At 47.9% G+C, this 18,281-nt stretch overlaps 3 non-coding genes across 3 annotated transcripts; 1 reads left to right on the top strand and 2 right to left on the bottom strand.

Moving 5' to 3' along the window:
- Positions 1-6,976: 6,976 nt before the first annotated feature.
- Trnaf-gaa lies at positions 6,977-7,049 on the bottom strand. Its single transcript has one exon. It is a non-coding gene; the product is annotated as a tRNA-Phe (tRNA).
- Positions 7,050-16,909: 9,860 nt separating this feature from the next.
- Trnap-agg lies at positions 16,910-16,981 on the top strand. The gene has a single exon. It is a non-coding gene; the product is annotated as a tRNA-Pro (tRNA).
- A 1,219-nt stretch (positions 16,982-18,200) lies between these two features.
- Trnae-uuc lies at positions 18,201-18,272 on the bottom strand. Its single transcript has one exon. It is a non-coding gene; the product is annotated as a tRNA-Glu (tRNA).
- Positions 18,273-18,281: the final 9 nt, after the last annotated feature.

Raw genomic sequence — 18,281 nt, 5'->3', positions numbered from 1 at the left:
ACCACCTCAAATTGATGCCAATACACCTGAGGCCACCATCCATCTTTCACCACCGTTTCCGACTCTCGGGACTAAAACTAAGCTCCGCGCTGTTCACCTACCGGTCCGGAAATCCGCCAGAGGTCTAATACCAAAGAAACAGTTTCCGATGGACATGGATTGTACCACTGTGGTTACAAATCCCCGAGATGCTTCTATGTACTGTTTCATATCGCTGGCATTGAAGTCAACTTCCCTGTACTACGAACCGAAGACATTCCGTGAAGCTGTGGATGGCCCTGAAGGTATTGTGTGGAAACGGGCTGCGGACATCGAAATGTCTTCTCACATCAAGAATGAGACATGGACCCTTGTTCCACTACCTCCAGGCCGGGACTGCATTCCCAGCGGATGGGATTTCAAGATGAAAACCGACAGATTTGGCCTCCCTTGTCGCCGTAAAGCTCGATTTTTCGCAAAAGGCTATCGACAAGTCAAAGGCATTGACTACCAAGAATCTTTTGCACCTGTCGTTCGCTACGACTCTCTTCGAGTCATCATCTCTATCGCAGCTCATCGTGATCTGGAACTCATTAAACTCGACGTGACAGCCGCTTTTCTCAGCGGTAATATCGATGAATTGGTGTACATCGCTCAACCCGAAGGCTATGTAGTCCCTGGTCGAGAAAGCGAAGTATGTCGACTGAACAAAGGAATCTATGGAATATGCCAAGCCTCCCGCATCTGGAACAAAACCCTCCACGACGCCCTCATCGACTATGGATTCATGCAGAGCACTGCGGACCCTTGTGTGTACCACCAGATAACTAATTCCCACTATCTCATCATTGCCATTTGGGTTAATGATGGCCTTGTGGCCGGCAGTTCGATGAATGTTGTCAACGAAGTAGTCCAATGCCTCAACAGGCGATTTGAAATAACTGCTATTCCTGCTGACCTCTTCGTCGGAGTAGTACTTACTCGTGATCGACCTAACCGAAAAATCTACATGTCGATCCCTCAGTTCATCGAAAAAGTCCTGGCAAATTTCCACCTCTCCGATGCGCATCCGGTGTCCCTTCCGGTACTCAAAGGTACACCTCGTCTCTCTCGTGAATCATCGCCCTCTTCACCTGCCGAGGTTGCTGCTATGACTACCATCCCTTTCCGCGAAGCCGTGGGGTGTCTGATGTATGCTGCACTCACAGTACGTGTAGACATAGCTTTCATGGCTAGCCAATTGGCTCAACATTGCCAAAATCCGGGGATGGAACACTGGAAAGTCGCAACACGTGTGCTGAGATACCTATCCGGAACACGCAATCATGGTCTCTGCTTCGGCGGAAACGGATCCACCAGGCATGTGCTAGTTGGCTATTCAGATGCGGATTATGCAGGAGATCCTAGCACCAGGCGGTCCACTTCTGGCTACGTGTTCACCTTTAATGGAGCAGCCGTCACTTGGTCGAGTCGCAAACAACCCATTGTAGCACTGTCCACGATGCAGTCCGAGTACATTGCCGCTAGTGATGCAACCCGCGAAGCCGTGTGGTTGCGTCGCCTACTTGATAATCTCGGGGAATGTCAGACTGATGCAACTTGCCTCCGTTGCGACAATGAAAGTGCTATCGGACTGGCGTACAATCCTTTAGCCCATAAAGGTGCGAAACACATAGAGGTGCGCTACCACTACATTCGTGAGCAGGTTACGGATGGAACCATTGATGTTGTGTATGTTGACACCAAAAATCAACTAGCGGATGCTCTCACAAAAGCCGTAGATGGTGAAACTTTTTATAAATGTTTGAGTGGATATGGTCTCGCGCAGGTGCCTAAAGAATCGACCTGAGTTATGGTTTCACAGCCCTAGTTTTTGTTTGTTTTGTTCATTCTTAACTATCTTCCAAGACATGTGTGAAATGTTTTTTTGTTTTGTTTCTTTGACCGAGAAAATTTCTTTTCATTCATCCTGTACTGTTCTATGTCATCAAACTAAGTGTTGTCTTTTTTTTACGTCAGTTTTGAATGAGAGAGAGTGTTGAGGTAGCATTCTACAACCTGACTAACAAAACGGCGCACTGGTTGCGTAAACCGAGGGTTGCTAAGCAACCGTTTGAGAGACACGGGAGTTCGTCTGCTGGAGGGGTGCATAGCCGAGTCACATCGAGACGGGCACACGAGGAAAATCCTAGTGGCCTCACACCCAAAACTATATCTGTCATCCATTGTGTAAGTAAATTTACCGAACTGTATTACCAATGGTTGAGTCTGGATTTGTTAAATAAAATTCGATTGCGAAACCTCTGAATGTGTTCTAACACCATTGATCCCTGGATCGCTGCCAATCAGGCCTTGAATCGGAAGGCACCCCAGGATCTTCCGTTGATTCCGAGAATCGAACGGATTTCGTCGTTCCTGGGGTACCATGATCCAAAAGACCCGACAACCAGGGGGAGAATCCTCCCATGCGAAGAATATTTATCATATTTCCGCTGGTAGGCATTCTCCATACTCCCTGGTTGGTCATAGCAGACCACGACGTCGACCATCACCCGGGAACCGGATAGTTGAAATTCAACATCCGGTCTTAACCTTTGCCCGGGGATGGCATTGTTGATCGTGACGTCGTGTCCCTGCTTGACTAGCAGCGACTCCAAGAGATCTTTGATGGTGTTGTGCCTCTTGGTGGCGAGCTGGAAACCTTCTTCACAGTGGTTAAGCACATGAAACCCGGTCTCATTTTCCTTTCCGCATCGGCGGCAACTCGTATCTTGCTCCTGTGAGCAAAACCACGAGTGCCCCCGAAGAGGAAGGATGTCGAGCCGGGCCCTGTGAAGATATCTCCAGTCGCGGAAGGAGAGGGGCGTACGGCAGGATACCAGGCGAGCCATGTCTTTCGACTTGTCTTCCAGGGAGAGGCCAGTGGCAACTACTCCCTGTTGGCTCTTGTCGGAAATTAGGTCCCTGGTATAGCGCTGCCGACTACTTTCCGTAGTCCGTGGACTGCCTTGACTGGGCTTACGGAGACGTCATCGGCGACAATTCTTATATTTTCATCGCCGGATACATCAATCCGCAATCCCAGTCGTTTGGCAGCTTGCCGGGCAAGAGTCCAAAGATTGGACCCTGCCTCCGCGTACCTCAGTCTGTAGAGCCCCCCCATCCACGGATCCCGAAAGATATTTCCCAACTGGCAGCACTCCTGGATGCTCGTTTCTGAACCCTCGCCGGATGGTTTCATGGAGCTGCTCTCGACATATGTTCCTCACTGTAGGGTCTCTACAAGTGAGGAGCTGAGCAGCCCTGGCGATGGTCCAGATATCGGCATCATCAGTGAGGCGGCATGTTCCTAGGCCCCCAACCCGCCGGTCCACGTAGAAAAACGGGACCGTTGCGTGATTGGGAAGGTTGCAAATAAGGCCTAGAAACTTCCTACACTCCTAATCCACGAAGTGTCCTAGGTGTGAGTGGACTACCTTGGCAACTAACACCAGAGCCATGGGTAGTATCCACAGACACCTAGAGACAGCCCACACACTCCGACTAGTTAAATATTGGGAATGCGGAGTGTGTGGATTTGCTGGAGATGGCCCTACACTAAAAGGACATTACCAAAGGTTACATTCTAATAACAATCCATCACCCTCCATCCGATTTGCTGGGATATCCAGTATGGATTGCTCCAACCGTGACTCTTCTGCTGCAGTGATCTCTCTAGAGGATGTTACTGCAACAGAAGACGAGCGTGATGAGCTATCCGTGGTGGAAATCCCAGCAATCGAGGAATCCCTTGGTAATGTCCTATCCCCAGCAAATTTTACCGCTAGCCCTATTTTAGATCTTGGGAGGGAGTTCGCCTCCTCTTTTAATACACAAAATTTTAGTTGGCTTTATGAACTCCCCCCACAAGAACATACTAGCCCCACAATTTTATTACAAGACATTTTAGACCCTTCACCTAACCCCGAGACCTTAACCTTTGTCCCCAGTCAGCAAAGCAATCGAGGACGTAGTCATAACAGCTCAGAAGAGCAGAGCCAAAGAGACGACGATTTTGTCAGTCTCTGGGTTCCTGCCTTCTTGAGCTGTGATACCCTACATGACCTAGACGACGTCCTCGAACGTTGCACAGCTGACTGGCTCCCTAAAGCACAAATTTTACAAGACCCTAGCCCTGAACAACCGCGAGGAAACCCTGAAAAAAGAAAAAGAAACCAAAACCGGCAGATGCAGAAGGCCCGGCGACATATCAAGCAAAAGGCGTACGAGGCGAGGAAGATTCAGCGGCTCTTCAACATTTACCCAAGAAGAGCCGTTCGAGAGGTGCTCGAAGACCGTTCACCCTCCTACGATGGTACTGTACAAGCTGCGGAGGAATATCTCAAGAGGACTTACAACCGATTGAGACCATCTCCGCAGCAGTGCCAAAGTGCGAGGGAACTCTACGACACCTGCGACTGGTCCCAACCTTCAGAGGACCAGATGAAATTCCTTAATCGTGCGCCAACCCAACAAGAGCTTGAAGCTAAGCTTCGCCGGGCTACGAACACATCACCAGGGGTTAATGGCCTAGAATACCGTCATCTTAGAGCCATCGACCCCAACTGCATTCTGCTGGAAACAGTTTGTAAAATGGTTTGGATGCTAGGGGTTCCTAATTGTTGGAAGACATCGCGAACTGTCCCCATTTTCAAGAAAGGGGACACTAGCGACTATTCCAACTTTAGACCAATATCCCTTCTTCCTACCATTTACAAACTGTTCTCGGGAGTGATCAGCCAGAGAATAACGCAAGTCGCTTCAGACCTTGGCTGGTTATCTCCCGAGCAATAGGGTTTCCTCCCGGGGGTCCATGGTATTCAGGAACATACACAGCTCTTACAGACGGTTGTCGAGGAGACAAAGACCAAACGAAAGCACATGTCTATTGCATGGCTGGACATGTGCAACGCGTTTGGATCTGTGCCTCACGCCGTTCTGAATGAGCTGTTAACATCACTCCCAATACCAGAGGACCTCCGGCGCATCCTGGTGGACATATATTCGGGAAATCGGATGGATTTTGCCGTTGGGAAAGAATCCATCCGCATTTTCCCGACAGCAGGTGTTCGCCAGGGTGACGCTTTTAGTTCCCCTATTTTTAACCTGGCTTCCGAACCTCTTGTCAGGGCCGGAAAGTCCAATATTAACCCCGGATTTTTAATATTTGGCTCGCTCGTGAAAACCACGGCATATGCTAACGACATTGCCGTGGTTACAAATTCTCCCTCCGAGCTCCAAAATATTTTAGACATTTTATCCCTCACCGCTGATACCTTAGGGCTGCAATTCAACGCCGGGAAGTGTGCTTGCTTGGTCATTGACAAAGGCAAGCCGTCTGAGGCTCTGTGCCGAATCGGTACTCAACCCATTCGGTGCTTGGGACCAGACGACCAAGAGACATATCTTGGTACACCGATCGGCGGGAAATTGCGGTCTCGTCCTCCCACTGACCTAATCCCTAACCTTGACAAGATTGCCGCCTCCCAAAACTCGCACCATGGCAAAAACTTGAGATTTTCCGTAGCCACCTTCTTCCCTCCCTTTCCCATCACCTAGCTTCGGGTCGGGTCCTGAAAGACTGTCTTACCCAACTGGACACTGAGTGTAGGAAGTTTCTAGGCCTTATATGCAACCTTCCCAATCACGCAACGGTCCCGTTTTTCTACGCGGACCGGCGGGTTGGGGGCCTAGGAACATGCCGCCTCACTGATGATGCCGATATCTGGACCATCGCCAGGGCTGCTCAGCTCCTCACTTGTAGAGACCCTACAGTGAGGAACATATGTCGAGAGCAGCTCCATGAAACCATCCGGCGAGGGTTCAGAAACGAGCATCCAGGAGTGTTGCCAGTTGGGGAATATCTTTCGGGATCCGTGGATGGGGGGCTCTACAGACTGAGGTACGCGGAGGCAGGGTCCAATCTTTGGACTCTTGCCCGCCAAGCTGCCAAACGACTGGGAGTGCGGATTGATGTATCCGGCGATGAAAATCTAAGAATTGTCGCCGATGACTTCTCCGTAAGCCCAGTCAAGGCAGTCCGCGGACTTCGGAAAGTAGCTCGGCAGCGCTTTACCAGGGACCTAATTTCCGACAAGAGCCACCAGGGAGTAGTTGCCACTGACCTCTCCCTGGAAGACAAGTCGAAAGACATGGCTCGCCTGGTATCCTGCCGTACGCCCCTCTCCTTCCGAGACTGGAGATATCTTCACAGGGCCCGGCTCGACATCCTTCCTCTTCGGGGGCACTCGTGGTTTTGCTCACAGGAGCAAGATACGAGTTGCCGCCGATGCGGAAAGGAAAACGAGACCGGGTTTCATGTGCTTAACCACTGTGAAGAAGGTCTCCAGCTCGCCACCAAGAGGCACAACACCATCCAAGATCTCTTGGAGTCGCTGCTAGTCAAGCAGGGACACGACGTCACGATCAACAATGCCATCCCCGGGCAAAGGTTAAGACCGGATGTTGAATTTCAACTATCCGGTTCCCGGGTGATGGTCGACGTCGTGGTCTGCTATGACCAACCAGGGAGTATGGAGAATGCCTACCAGCGGAAATATGATAAATATTCTTCGCATGGGAGGATTCTCCCCCTGGTTGTCGGGTCTCTTGGATCATGGTACCCCAGGAACGACGAAATCCGTTCGATTCTCGGAATCAACGGAAGATCCTGGGGTGCCTTCCGATTCAAAGCCCGATTGGCAGCGATCCAGGGATCAATGGAAATGGTGTGTGCCCATTTCCATCATGGTGCACCAAACCCCGAAGCTGAGGATATCCCCCGTTTTCCCGTAGAAACTCCATACCCAGTAGATTAGTAGATTCTTTCCCACATATTTTATTTATGTAATTTTAGTAATATTTTAAAATGCACCTACCTCATACATGTTTATTCCCCTTCCGGAAACCACTCCATTAACTAGCTACTAGACCATATGGGATGTTATCAGCCGTAGGTTGCCGAAACCCGGGATCGAACCAGGGACCTTTAGATCTTCAGTCTAACGCTCTCCCAACTGAGCTATTTCGGCACATTACGTTAACACTCAGGCCGTGTGGAATCCAGCAAAATGATAAAGTTTTTGTCACACCTGATTCCAATAACCATCACTTCGACTTCGGGTTCCAATGGGTCCTTCTGCTAGACTTTGTGGAGAGCAGACGTGTTTTTAAAGAGCTCCGGTTTTTATTGATGAAGTGTTTTAGCTCCTTGTATTATTTTTACATTTTATCCATTGACATCCAAAAATCCCTTAAAAACATTCTTATGCTTGAACCAAAACAAATATTGAATTTTTATGCATATATTTCTTTAATTTTAATACTCCATAGAATTTATTTATTAATTATTTTCATCCTTGTTTTTTTTCATTTGATTCCACACTTTCTTCGGTTTTTAAAATTTTTTTTATTCTTAACAATTTTTTTTTTATTTCACAATTTCTTCGGTTTAAATTTATTTTATATTTATTTTTGATTCTTCACTTAATTTTTTTTATTCCACAATTTCTTCTGTTTTAATTTTTTTATTCTTCACAAAATTATTTTATTTTTAATTTTTATTACTTAAAACGTCAATTTAGCTATTTTTTTCCTCTTTCTTAAATTTCTATGAATCCTTTCTCCCTATATTTATAAAGATTTTTCTCTTCAGATTTTTAATGGTTTATTTTTTATTTTTCTAACAATATTTTACCGATTCTTGCTTTACTTCTTTGGTTTTAGTCAATAAGAATTACTGTTTTATTCTTGCACATGTAAGTGGTTCCAGGGTAGCAATGGCAGAGGTAGGAGCATCTAGTAGAAATGCTACTAGAGTAAGACTCCATGGGACAATAATTAAAATCCCAGTTCCTCTGCCAAACATTTTAAGATGTGGGGAGAAATCCTGTCAAGGTGAGCGAGGTAGCGGTCCCTGGTCTGGGGATCGCAAGAGACAATTGGCGGAGACACACATAAAAGAAAGACATTCTAGGAGAGGGGTTCAGTACACCACCCAGTATGTCTGCCTTGGCTGTAAAAAGGAATTTAATTCGTTTATTTCAGCCGGCAGACATGCAAGACCTTGTACTGAGTCCCTTTCCTCCAGTATTCTCCGCCAATCCCTCGAACTAACCTTTGCATCTGCAATGGATGGTTCGCAGGGGTCTCTTAATCCCGCTCACTATTCTCTCCCCACGTTTTCCCCTTCCAGAATTGAAGGGGACAAAATAATTTTAAAATACCCTGGTAAACCCACGAAGTGTCCTAGGTGTGAGTGGACTACCTTGGCAACTAACACCAGAGCCATGGGTAGTATCCACAGACACCTAGAGACAGCCCACACACTCCGACTAGTTAAATATTGGGAATGCGGAGTGTGTGGATTTGCTGGAGATGGCCCTACACTAAAAGGACATTACCAAAGGTTACATTCTAATAACAACCCTCCACTTTCCATCCGATTTGCTGGGATATCCAGTATGGATGGCTCCAACCGTGACTCTTCTGCTGCAGTGATCTCTCTAGAGGATGTTACTGCAACAGAAGACGAGCGGGATGAGCTATCCGTGGTGGAAATCCCAGCGATCGAGGAATCCCTTGGTAATGTCCTATCCCCAGCAAATTTTACCGCTAGCCCAATTTTAGATCTTGGGAGGGAGTTCGCCTCCTCTTTTAATACACAAAATTTTAGTTGGCTTTATGAACTCCCCCCACAAGAAAATACTAGCCCCACAATTTTATTACAAGAGATTTTAGACCCTTCACCTAACCCCGAGACCTTAACCTTTGTCCCCAGTCAGCAAAGCAATCGAGGACGTAGTCATAACAACTCAGAAGAGCAGAGCCAAAGAGACGACGATTTTGTCAGTCTCTGGGTTCCTGCCTTCTTGAGCTGTGAGACTCTACATGACCTAGACGACGTCCTCGAACGTTGCACAGCTGACTGGCTCCCTAAAGCACAAATTTTACAAGACCCTAGCCCTGAACAACCCCGAGGAAACCCTGAAAAAAGAAAAAGAAACCAAAACCGGCAGATGCAGAAGGCCCGGCGACATATCAAGCAAAAGGCGTACGAGGCGAGGAAGATTTAGCGGCTCTTCAAAATTTACCCAAGAAGAGCCGTTCGAGAGGTGCTCGAAGACCGTTCACCTTCCGACGATGGTACTGTACAAGCTGCGGAGGAATATCTCAAGAGGACTTACAACCGATTGAGACCATCTCCGCAGCAGTGCCAAAGTGCGAGGGAACTCTACGACACCTGCGACTGGTCCCAACCTTCAGAGGACCAGATTAACTTCCTTAATCGTCCGCCAACCCAACAAGAGCATGAAGCTAAGCTTCGCCGGGCTACTAACACATCACCAGGGGTTGATGGCCTAGAATACCGTCATCTTAGAGCCATCGACCCCAACTGCATTCTGCTGGAAACAGTTTGTAAAATGGTTTGGAAGCTAGGGGTTTCTAATTGTTGGAAGACATCGCGAACTGTCCCCATTTTCAAGAAAGGGGACACTAGCGACTATTCCAACTTTAGACCAATATCCCTTCTTCCTACCATTTACAAACTGTTCTCGGGAGTGATCAGCCAGAGAATAACGCAAGTCGCTTCAGACCTTGGCTGGTTATCTCCCGAGCAAAAGGGTTTCCTCCCGGGGGTCCATGGTATTCAGGAACATACACAGCTCTTACAGACGATTGTCGAGGAGACAAAGACCAAACGAAAGCACATGTCTATAGCATGGCTGGACATGTGCAACGCGTTTGGATCTGTGCCTCACGCCGTTCTGAATGAGCTGTTCACATCACTTCCAATACCAGAAGACCTCCGGCGCATCCTGGTGGACATATATTCGGAAAATCGGATGGATTTTGCCGTTGGGAAAGAATCCATCCGCATTTTCCCGACAGCAGGTGTTCGCCAGGGTGACGCTCTTAGTTCCCCTATTTTTAACCTGGCTTCCGAGCCCCTCGTCAGGGCCGGAAAGTCCAATATTAACCCCGGATTTTTATTATTTGGCTCGCTCGTGAAAACCACGGTATATGCTGACGACATTGCCGTGGTTACAAATTCTCCCTCCGAGCTCCAAAACATTTTAAACGTTTTTACCCTCACCGCAAACACCTTGGGGCTGCAATTTAATGCCGGGAAGTGTGCTTGCCTGGTCTTCGACAAAGGCAAGCCGTCTGACGCCCAGTGCCGAATGGGTGATCAATTAATTCGGTGCTTGGGTCCAGACGACCAAGAAACATATCTTGGTACACCGATCGGAGGAAAATTGCGGTTACGACCACCAACTGACGTTATCCCTAACCTCGACAAGATTGCCGCCTCCCACCTCGCACCATGGCAAAAACTTGAAATCTTCCGTAGCCACCTTCTTCCCTCCCTTTCCCATCACCTCACTTCGGGTCGGGTCCTGAAAGACTGCCTTACCCAACTGGACACTGAGTGTAGGAAGTTTCTAGGCCTTATTTGCAACCTTCCCAATCACGCAACGGTCCCGTTTTTCTACGCGGACCGGCGGGTTGGGGGCCTAGGAACATGCCGCCTCACTGATGATGCCGATATCTGGACCATCGCCAGGGCTGCTCAGCTCCTCACTTGTAGAGACCCTACAGTGAGGAACATATGCCGAGAGCAGCTCCATGACACCATCCGGCGAGGGTTCAGAAACGAGCTTCCAGGAGTGTTGCCAGTTGGGGAATATCTTTCGGGATCCGTGGATGGGGGCTCTACAGACTGAGGTACGCGGAGGCAGGGTCCAATCTTTGGACTCTTGCCCGCCAAGCTGCCAAACGACTGGGAGTGCGGATTGATGTATCCGGCGACGAAAATCTAAGAATTGTCGCCGATGACGTCTCCGTAAGCCCAGTCAAGGCAGTCCGCGGACTTCGGAAAGTAGCTCGGCAGCGCTATACCAGGGACCTAATTTCCGACAAGAGCCACCAGGGAGTAGTTGCCACTGGCCTCTCCCTGGAAGACAAGTCGAAAGACATGGCTCGCCTGGTATCCTGCCGTACGCCCCTCTCCTTCCGAGACTGGAGATATCTTCACAGGGCCCGGCTCGACATCCTTCCTCTTCGGGGGCACTCGTGGTTTTGCTCACAGGAGCAAGACACGAGTTGCCGCCGATGCGGAAAGGAAAACGAGACCGGGTTTCATGTGCTTAACCACTGTGAAGAAGGTCTCCAGCTCGCCACCAAGAGGCACAACACCATCCAAGATCTCTTGGAGTCGCTGCTAGTCAAGCAGGGACACGACGTCACGATCAACAATGCCATCCCCGGGCAAAGGTTAAGACCAGATGTTGAATTTCAACTATCCGGTTCCCGGGTGATGGTCGACGTCGTGGTCTGCTATGACCAACCAGGGAGTATGGAGAATGCCTACCAGCGGAAATATGATAAATATTCTTCGCATGGGAGGATTCTCCCCCTGGTTGTCGGGTCTCTTGGATCATGGTACCCCAGGAACGACGAAATCCGTTCGATTCTTGGAATCAACGGAAGATCCTGGGGGGCCTTCCGATTCAAGGCCCGATTGGCAGCGATCCAGGGATCAATGGATATGGTGTGTGCCCATTTCCATCATGGTGCACCAAACCCCGAAGCTGAGGATAACCCCCCTCTTCCCGTAGTAACTCTATACCCAGTAGATTAGTAGATTCTTAACCATTTATTTTATTTATGTAATTTTAGTAATATTTTTAAATGCACCCACCCCATACATGTTTATTCCCCTTCCGGAAACCCCTCCATAAACTAGCCACTAGACCATATGGGTCAGATCCTTCTGCTAGACTTTGTCGAGAGCAGACGTGTTTTCAAAGGGCTCTGGGTTTTTATTGATGTTATGTTTTAGCTCGTTATATTGTTTTTCTCTTTTATCTAACTTCATCCGAGAAACTCTTCTGTTTTTACAAAAACAAATATTTTGCTTTTATTCAATACTATTTTTTCTGTAATTTTAATATTCCATTCTACTTGTTTATTTATATTCATTTTTCATCTCATTTTCCGTTCTTTTAATTTTTTTTTCCCATTTCCCTTATTATTTATTTATTTATTTTTTAATCCTCTAAAATCCTATAAAAAAATATTTTTCTTCATATTTTTAATTGATCTTTAAATTTTTCTCCCTATATTTTTCCGAATTTTATTTCATTTTTTGTTTTTACTTCCTAAGAATTTCTGTTTTACACTCTTATATGTAAGTGGGCCCAGGGTAGCAATGGCAGAGGAAGGAGCATCTAGTAGAAATTCTACTAGAGTAAGACTCCATGGGACAATCATTAAAATCCCAGTTCCTCTGCCAAACATTTTAAAATGTGGGGAGAAATCCTGTCAAGGTGAGCGAGGTAGCGGTCCCTGGTCTGGGGATCGCAAGAGACAATTGGCGGAGACACACATAAAGGAAAGACATTCTAGGAGAGGGTTTCAGTACACCACCCAGTATGTCTGCCTTGGCTGTAAAAAGGAATTTAATTCGTTTATTTCAGCCGGCAGACATGCAAGACCTTGTACTGAGTCCCTTTCCTCCAGTATTCTCCGCCAATCCCTCGAACTAACCATTGCATCTGCAATGGATGGTTCTGCAGGGGTCTCCTAATCCCGCTCACTCTTCTCTCCCCACGTTTTCCCCTTCCAGAATTGAAGGGGACAAAATAATTTTAAAATACCCTGGGAAACCCACGAAGTGTCCTAGGTGTGAGTGGACTACCTTGGCAACTAACACCAGAGCCATGGGTAGTATCCACAGACACCTAGAGACAGCCCACACACTCCGATTAGTTAAATATTGGGAATGCGGAGTGTGTGGATTTGCTGGAGATGGCCCTACACTAAAAGGGCATTACCAGAGATTGCACTCAGCACCACAGCAATCACCCTCCATCCGGTCGCCACGGTTTTTCAACGCGGATACCTCTGTTCGGGATTCTTCTGTGGTAGCGACCTTCCAAGAGGAGATCGCTGTCACAGAAGATGAGCGTCAAGAGTTATCCGTGATGGGAATGCCGGCAATCGAAGAGGAGGGGCCTGGTAATGCCCAATCTCCAGCAAATTTTACCCAAAGCCCCATTTTAATTCTTGAGAGGGAGTTCACCGCATCTTTTAATACACAAAATTTTAGTTGGCTCTACGAACTCCCTCTACAAGAAATTTCTTATCCACCACCTGTAGTTCCGGAAGGGCCCCAACCCGATCCCCCTCAAGAGACCCAACCCTTTTTCCCCAGTCAGCAAAATGTTCGAGGATGCAGCCAAGACAGCTCAGAAGAGCAAAGCCAAAGAGGCGGCGATTTCGCTTGTCTCTGGGTACCTGCTTTTCTGAGCTGCGAGACTCTTCTTGATCTTGAAGGCGTCCTCGAACGTTGCACTGCTGACTGGCTCCCAAAGCACAGATTTTAGAAAACCCTAGCCCTGAAAAACCCCGAGGAAACCCTAATGGTAGAAAAAGAAACCAAACCCGGCAGATGCAGAGAGCCCGGCGACAGATCAAGCTCAAGGCCTACGAAGCGAGGAAGATTCAACGGCTTTTCAATATCTACCCAAGAAGAGCCGTTCGAGAGGTGCTCGGAGATCGTTCACCCTCGTACGATGGCACTGTTGAAGCTGCGGAGGAATACCTCGAGAGGACTTACCACCGCTCGAGTCTACCTTCGCAGCAGTGCCAGAGTGCGAGGGTACTCTACGACACCTGCGACTGGTCCCATCCATCAAGGGACCAGATGGACTTCCTCAATCGTGCGCCTAGCCAAAAAGAGCTTGAGGCTAAACTTCGCCGGGCTACAAATACATCACCAGGGGTCGATGGCCTAGAATATCGACATCTAAGAGCCCTCGACCCCGACTGCATCTTGCTGGAAACAGTTTGTAGAATAGTTTGGAAGATTGGAATTCCTAACTGTTGGAAAATATCGCGAACAGTCCCCATCTTTAAAAAAGGGGACACTAGCGATTATTCCAACTTTAGGCCAATTTCCCTTCTTCCGACCATCTACAAACTGTTCTCGGGAGTAATCAGCCAGAGACTCACAGAGATCGCCTCAGATCTTGGCTGGTTATCTCCCGAGCAAAAAGGTTTCCTCCCGGGGGTCCATGGTATCCAGGAGCACACACAGCTCTTGCAGACCGTTGTCGAGGAGACAAGGACCAAACGTAGGCATGTGTCTATAGCATGGCTAGACATGTGCAATGCGTTTGGTTCTGTTCCTCACGCCGTTCTTGGAGAGCTGTTTGCTTCTCTTCCGATACCAGACGACCTCCGGCGCATCCTGGCGGACATTTACTCGGGGAATCGGATGGATTTTGCCGTTCAGAAAGAATCTGTTCGTGTTTCCCCAACAGCAGGTGTTCGTCAGGGTGACGCTCTTAGCGCCCCTATTTTTAATCTGGCTTCCGAGCCCCTCGTCAGGGCCGGAAAGTCCAATATCAACCCCGGATTTTTATTATTTCGCTCACTCGTCAAGACCACGGCATATGCTGACGACATTGCCGTGGTTACAAATTCTCCTGACGAGCTCCAAAATTTTTTAGACATGTTATCCCTCACCGCTGACACCTTAGGGCTGCAATTCAACGCCGGGAATTGTGCTTGCTTGGTCATTGACAAAGGCAAGCCGGCTGAGGCTCTGTGCCGAATCGGTACTCAACCCATTCGGTGCTTGGGACCAGACGACCAAGAGACATATCTTGGTACACCGATCGGCGGGAAATTGCGGTTACGTCCTCCCACTGACCTTATCCCTAACCTTGACAAGATTGCCGCCTCCCACCTCGCACCATGGCAAAAACTTGAAATCTTCCGTAGCCACCTTCTTCCCTCCCTTTCCCATCACCTCACTTCGGGTCGGGTCCTGAAAGACTGCCTTACCCAACTGGACACTGAGTGTAGGAAGTTTCTAGGCCTTATTTGCAACCTTCCCAATCACGCAACGGTCCCGTTTTTCTACGCGGACCGGCGGGTTGGGGGCCCAGGAACATGCCGCCTCACTGATGATGCCGATATCTGGACCATCGCCAGGGCTGCTCAGCTCCTCACTTGTAGAGACCCTACAGTGAGGAACATATGCCGAGAGCAGCTCCATGACACCATCCGGCGAGGGTTCAGAAACGAGCTTCCAGGAGTGTTGCCAGTTGGGGAATATCTTTCGGGATCCGTGGATGGGGGCTCTACAGACTGAGGTACGCGGAGGCAGGGTCCAATCTTTGGACTCTTGCCCGCCAAGCTGCCAAACGACTGGGAGTGCGGATTAATGTATCCGGCGACGAAAATCTAAGAATTGTCGCCGATGACGTCTCCGTAAGCCCAGTCAAGGCAGTCCGCGGACTTCGGAAAGTAGCTCGGCAGCGCTATACCAGGGACCTAATTTCCGACAAGAGCCACCAGGGAGTAGTTGCCACTGGCCTCTCCCTGGAAGACAAGTCGAAAGACATGGCTCGCCTGGTATCCTGCCGTACGCCCCTCTCCTTCCGAGACTGGAGATATCTTCACAGGGCCCGGCTCGACATCCTTCCTCTTCGGGGGCACTCGTGGTTTTGCTCACAGGAGCAAGACACGAGTTGCCGCCGATGCGGAAAGGAAAACGAGACCGGGTTTCATGTGCTTAACCACTGTGAAGAAGGTCTCCAGCTCGCCACCAAGAGGCACAACACCATCCAAGATCTCTTGGAGTCGCTGCTAGTCAAGCAGGGACACGACGTCACGATCAACAATGCCATCCCCGGGCAAAGGTTAAGACCAGATGTTGAATTTCAACTATCCGGTTCCCGGGTGATGGTCGACGTCGTGGTCTGCTATGACCAACCAGGGAGTATGGAGAATGCCTACCAGCGGAAATATGATAAATATTCTTCGCATGGGAGGATTCTCCCCCTGGTTGTCGGGTCTCTTGGATCATGGTACCCCAGGAACGACGAAATCCGTTCGATTCTTGGAATCAACGGAAGATCCTGGGGGGCCTTCCGATTCAAGGCCCGATTGGCAGCGATCCAGGGATCAATGGATATGGTGTGTGCCCATTTCCATCATGGTGCACCAAACCCCGAAGCTGAGGATAACCCCCCTCTTCCCGTAGTAACTCCCTACCCAGTAGATTAGTAGATTCTTTCCCATTAATTTTATTTATGTAATTTTAGTAATATTTTTAAATGCACCCACCCCATACATGTTTATTCCCCTTCCGGAAACCCCTCCATAAAGTAGCCACTAGACCATATCGGATGTTATCAGCCGTTGGTTGCCGAAACCCGGGATCGATCCAGGGACCTTTAGATCTTTTTTTTTTTTTTATTAAAATTATCTTTTATTGGCTCATTGTATCAGCTATTTAGGGCATTCAAACAAAATAAAGCAAAACAATTAGGCTGTCGGATGCAGACGTTCGCAAGGGGAAAAAATCGAAATCTGGCAATGGTGGGGATCATAATATTAACAAACAAAACAAAAACAAACAAATGCAATTTACGGTGGTAACCATCACTTCGGCTTAGTTTAGAAACTTGCAAACATCAACCAAGTCTTTCCAGGACTGGCGGTTGTCACTCTAGGTTAGTTGATGTTAAATTTTTGTAACCTTATTGGTCTAGTAGTGCGATTCTTGTTGACATGTGTTTTTCCGGAGCTCCCAACCATTTTTGCAAATCACCATGCCTCGGGCTTGTTGTTTTTGTGTCATAACTTTGTTCTTTTCGCTCGTTTACCGCTGTCAAATAATTGTCTTTGTTGTCACACCCCTTTCTTTAATCTATTTCCTCCAGCATGGGTAGGTTTTGTGTACACTCGATGGCAGTGACCGACCCTTCACTTACTACCTCAGCATAGTTTACAAAGTTTGAAACATTCATCAAGCCTCATCAGGACTGGGGGTTTTCTTCTTCCAATTTGTTAAAGTGGTATGTTTGTGTGCGGCTCATTGGTCTAGTAGTATGATTCTCGCTTAGGGTGCGAGAGGTCCCGGGTTCAATTCCCGGATGAGCCCACAGTGAGCGTTGTATTCGGTGATGTAGCTCAGATGGTAGAGCGCTCGCTTAGCATGCGAGAAGTACGGGGATCGATACCCTGCATCTCCAGCCGTTTCACCCACTCAAGTTGTTCACCCATTAGTGAACTATTTAAATAGTTATGGCTTCTGGCTGCAATAAAGCCGCAAAAGTGTTCTCAAACTGAAACTCAAACAGTGACGGCAATTTTTCGTCAAATCTCCGTCTAAGACTGTACACCGATTACTGATTATCGATAACTTGCCAAAGAAGAGAATTTTTCTATTTTTGATTCAACCAAGTGTAAAGGAGTACATGACGTTGTCATGTTGTCTCCAATACGGAAAAGTTTAATTTAATGCGGCGTCTTTACTCACAATGTCTTGTATACTTAGCAAGCATAAAACAACACGCACGCAATAAATAAAAAGCCGTGTATTATAAACCCATTTGCGACAGGTTGCCGTAGAATAATTAAACAAGCTCGTAAATTGAGGGAAGAAGACTCATGACACTTTAAGGTTACCAATGGGTACTAACTTCAAGGCATAGACGTAATAAAGTAATAGTCAATCAGCTACTTAGTGATTACTTAAAGGGTACTTATTCTGCGGCTTGCAAGAGTTACGGTAGCGGGCTCGGCGGGAGAGCTGCAGAGGCCTAAGTTGGCACACGGAGCAGACAGAGTAGATCTGACTGCCTTTTGGGAGTTTACGGTGGCTTTTTATATGTTAGTCATCATCCCGTGGGGGACATACGGGACAATGTTAAGGTATAGGCGGACAAAATCGGGTGGTATCGGGCGAATTTGGACGTCACGAAGAGGTATAGGCGGACAAATTCAAGCGGTATCGGGCGAATTTGGACGATTGTTAAAAATAGGCCGGGCAGTTTCGGGCCGTTTCGGGCAATTCCCAACAGACAAAAATATATCTATTTTTAGCTACGGCAGGTTAAGGCCGTTTTGGGCGGCTTTGGACAAATCATAAAAGTTTCTATTTATAACGGGCGTGCCGAGACTTGTTCTCTCCGCTTGTTATATTTTCTAGAAAGTCTAATAACTAGGTCAACTAGTGGGGTATTAAGTTAAGGAGAGTTTAAGAAATAAGGTCTTAGTTTATTTAAGCAAAAATAAAAGGGGCAAGAAGGGGCTTCGCTTGGCGTTTCGTTACACAAGCAACAAAAATATGACATTGTAACAATGAACAATTCTAACTGTTCCCATACCGGGAATCGAACCCGAGCCTCCTGGGTGAAAGCCAGGTATCCTAGCCACTAGACCATATGGGATGTTGTCAG

The sequence above is a fragment of the Daphnia magna genome, linkage group LG10, assembly GCF_020631705.1.
Source record: "Daphnia magna isolate NIES linkage group LG10, ASM2063170v1.1, whole genome shotgun sequence".
Lineage (NCBI taxonomy): Eukaryota > Metazoa > Arthropoda > Branchiopoda > Diplostraca > Daphniidae > Daphnia > Daphnia magna.
Note: the sequence above shows the minus strand (reverse complement) of the source record. Positions and strands in the feature narration are given on the sequence as shown.